The sequence below is a fragment of the Clavelina lepadiformis genome, chromosome 3 (genome assembly GCF_947623445.1).
Source record: "Clavelina lepadiformis chromosome 3, kaClaLepa1.1, whole genome shotgun sequence".
NCBI classification, from domain to species: domain Eukaryota; kingdom Metazoa; phylum Chordata; class Ascidiacea; order Aplousobranchia; family Clavelinidae; genus Clavelina; species Clavelina lepadiformis.
Genome location: NC_135242.1, coordinates 24621894 through 24626050, shown reverse-complemented (window position 1 = coordinate 24626050; position 4157 = coordinate 24621894). Strand labels below are relative to the sequence as shown.

At 39.9% G+C, this 4157-nt stretch overlaps 1 long non-coding RNA gene across 1 annotated transcript; it reads left to right on the top strand.

Annotated features, from left to right (window-relative positions):
• The first annotated feature begins 354 nt into the window (after positions 1 to 354).
• On the top strand, positions 355 to 3353 carry LOC143450282 (uncharacterized). The gene is made up of 5 exons (XR_013114678.1): positions 355 to 662; positions 938 to 1031; positions 1464 to 1972; positions 2833 to 3052; positions 3217 to 3353. It is a non-coding gene; the product is annotated as an uncharacterized LOC143450282 (long non-coding RNA).
• Positions 3354 to 4157: the final 804 nt, after the last annotated feature.

Genomic DNA, 4157 nt, shown 5'->3' with positions numbered 1-4157 from the left:
ACAAAGATATAACAAACGTGAAATTTGGTGACAATACCACTGCGATGAGCGAACCAAGACCTTTATCGACGGTTTCGAGAGATGAAGAAACGGAAACTCTTCAATCAGGCGGTGAGCAAAAAAGACAATGCGACCATATTGAGAGCTTCGCAATCGACCCAAGCCCGGTAGAAGTGAATTGACAGGCATCGCTGTCTCAGCGATCACAGCGTATGCGAAAGCAGACACAGCTCTACGCGGACGTCGAGTAAGACCCAGGAGTGCCTTATTGCAAGTCGTGGGGATTGAAACGCCCTATTTGGAGCATTAGCGAAGGCATGACGAAAAGTTCGACTGTGATGATTTATTGTGTTTTCGATGCTGCTAGCTCGTTTCTGTTTGTTTGTTCTTTTAACAAATTTTATTGCGTTTTTAGTTTTATGTTTTTTTACATGTGTTTCAGCCTTCGGCAAAATTGTGTATTTAAGAAGAGTTTGTTTTGCACCACACACATTTTCAATACTTCCCGTCTTGGCGTCAACTGTCGCTACATTTCTAAGAGTCAGATTGCTGATTGGTTTGGAGAGACTGACAGAGAAGGAGGAGAGCGATCTGGATATAGTTATTCGTGCTGTCGGTTGATTGTTTTAGGACAGTCGTGTGACCGTGGCCCGAGCATGAGTGTATGTTGACTTGTTCCATTTAACTGTTAGTTTTTATCGTTATACTGTTTCTAATGTTTCTATGAAATCACTTTTTTAGGACAGTCGTGTGACCGTGGCCCGAGCCTGAGTGTTTATTGACTTGTTCGATCTGGTTGTTAGTTTTTATCGTTATACTATTTCTATTGTTTCTATTAAATTACTTTTAATCTTCGTGGTGCCACGACCCGCCGTTATAGTGATAACGAACCTGGCTTTTAATTTACTTTTATTGTAACAAACGCTTATTGTTTTAGAGCACGTGTATACACAAACAGGGAGGCTGTAGAATGGGGACCAGAGGCGAACACCTCGGTCGCTTCACCCAAAAGCCACTACTGCCTATAACAGGTTGTTGATTTAGTGTTTTCTGCATTGAAAATTCCATGCCCAATCTCTTTAAATAGGATAACGACCCCTTATATTTAAATACCGGGTTTCAAGCAAGTAGGCCACCACAGATCTCATAAGTTTTATTTTTATTTGAAAGTGTCAAATTGGCATGATGTGGTTTATTTCATGGCGACTCGTGTAAGCTTGGTTTCGCGATGTAAACTCAAATTGAACAAATATTTCGGTTGCCTATTCCAATAAATGCGTTTAAGTATGAAGGAAACCCTTTTTTACCAATTGCCAAAAGAAAAACTGATTTTTGATTAATTGAGATTTGGTTCTTGGACCTTCATTCAATTCACAGTCCAAGTTTTTAAGGCACTAGTTTGCGTTGTAGTTTGTTATTGTGTAGTAATAGTTTACCGTCTTGGCCCTTTTTATCTTTTTTAGGAAATTGTAGTTGTAGATGCACGTACACGTTTTTCTTTGTTCCCTACAAATCTTCCCCGAAGAATGTCACGCTACCCACGAATCCATTTTCTTGTTGATTAATGATGATGGATGGTACGATGGTTTGGTGACCAAGAGTTGAGTCAGTCTACATTTGCTTTTAATACAAGAAAGACGTTTGTTTTTATTAAAGGCTTGCATAAAAGATAGGAGAGCATAAATCGGCTAATCAAATAGCCATAAAATCGGGACGTTTCCTGGCCAAGGAAAATCTTCGTTACACTCCTACTAAATGATCTTCAGTTGAATTCTCAGAAAGGTTTTCAACCCTTCGCCTAAGAAATGGACAGTAAATGAGACCGACCAAATTTTGTCTTATTGCCTTAAACATGAGGGAAACAATAGACCATGGCTTCAGTGAAATCGGAAATAGAGCAATCCAATCTCCTGATGATGGAACACACTGAGGAATGCATCCCAGCCTCGGACTAACAAAGGATCAATTACGTGTAAGTTAGTATAGTTATATATCGCCTACTCGCCTACTCGCCTACTCGCCTACTCGCCTACTCGCCTACTCGCCTACAAACCACAGCGTAATCAATTATACTTATGTAGTGAGATTAGAAATTGCGGGCAGAATAACCTGGGGGGTTGTCTCGGGGGGAGTTGTGGGTAAAGACGTAAACCGTGTACGTATGCAAAAAACATATTAAAAACAATAAAAAGAGTCACAAGTAACATATTGATGAATTACTTATACTAAACACGCAGTCACACATTGTGTGCAAGAATGGCGGCAACAATACCGGCAGAATACATCTTAATACACATTTAAAAACACATCGTAGAATACATCTAACTATAAACCTAAAAAGATATCAAAGTGCAATGCTACATTAACACGCCTGTCAGCATGGTTAATATACAAAGAATTATCAAACGTGAAATTTGGTGACAATACCACTGCGATGAGCGAACCAAGACCTTTATCGACGGTTTCGAGAGATGAAGAAACGGAAACTCTTCAATCAGGCGGTGAGCAAAAAAGACTATGCGACCATATTGAGAGCTTCGCAATCGACCCAAGCCCGGTAGAAGCGAATTGACAGGCATCGCTGTCTCAGCGATCACAGCGTATGCGAAAGCTGACACAGCTCTACGCGGACGTCGAGTAAGACCCAGGAGTGCCTTATTGCAAGTCGTGGGGATTGAAACGCGCTATTTGGAGCATTAGCGAAGGCATGACGAAAAGTTCGACTGGGATGATTCATTGTGTTTTCGATGCTGCTAGCTCGTTTCTGTTTGTTTGTTCTTTTAACAAATTTTATTACGTTTTTAGGTTTATGTTTTTTTACATGTGTTTCAGCCTTCGGCAAAATTGCGTATTTAAGAAGAGTTTGTTTTGCACCACACACATTTTTAATACTTCCCGTCTTGGCGTCAACTGTCGCTACCTTTCTAAGAGTCAGATTGCTGATTGGTTTGGAGAGACTGACAGAGAAGGAGGAGAGCGATCTGGATATAGTTATTCGTGCTGTCGGTTGATTGTTTTAGGACAGTTGTGTGGCCGGGGCCCGAGCCTGAGTGTATGTTGACTTGTTCCATTTAACTGTTAGTTTTTATCGTTATACTATTTCTAATGTTTTTATCAAATCCATTTTAATCTTCGTGGTGACACGACTTGCCGTTATAGTGGTAATGAACCTGGCTTTTAATTTACTTTTATCGTAACAAACGCTTATTGTTTTAGAGCACGTGTATACACAAACATGGAGGCTGTAGAATGGGGACCAGAGGCGAACACCACGCTCGCTTCACCCAAAAGCCACTACTGCCTATAGCAGGTTGTTGATTTAGTGTTTTCTGCATTGAAAATTCCATGCCCAATCTCTTTAAATAGGATAACGACCCCTTATACTTAAATACCGGGTTTCAAGCAAGTAGGCCACCACAGATCTCATAAGTTTTATGTGTATTTGAAAGTGTCAAATTGGCATGATGTGGTTTATTTCATGGCGACTCGTGTAAGCTTGGTTTCGCGATGTGAAGTCAAATGGAACAAATATTTCGGTTGCCTATTCCAATAAAGACCAAGAGTTGATTCAGTCTACATTTGGTTTTAATACAAGAAAGACGTTTGTTTTTATTAAAGGATAAAGCATAAAAGATAGGAGAGCATAAATCGGCTAATCAAATAGCCATAAAATCGGGACGTTTCCTGGCCAAGGAAAATCTTCGTTACACTCCTACTAAATGATCTTTAGTTGAATTCTCAGAAAGGTTTTCAACCCTTCGCCCAAGAAATAGACAGCAAGTCAAGTGAAACCAACAAAATTCTGTCTTATTGTCTTGAACATGAAGGAAGCAGCATACCATGGCTGCAGTAGCCTAAAATCGGAGACAGAGCATTCCAATCTTCTGAAGATGGAACACACTCAGGAATGCATCCTGGCCTCCGACTAACAAAGGATCAATTACGTACAAGTTAGTGTATTTATATATCGCCTATAAGCTTACCATATTATTCTATGTGATTTCTTCAACGATTTGAAAGTAGCTGTTTATCTGCACAAGCTGCCTCTCCATCTATTACTAAATTGAAGTTGTCAAAGTTTAACCACAAGGCAGTAAGCATCCAGCATGTGCATGATTACTTTGCACTTTGAGATTGAATGCTATATGATAAAAAAT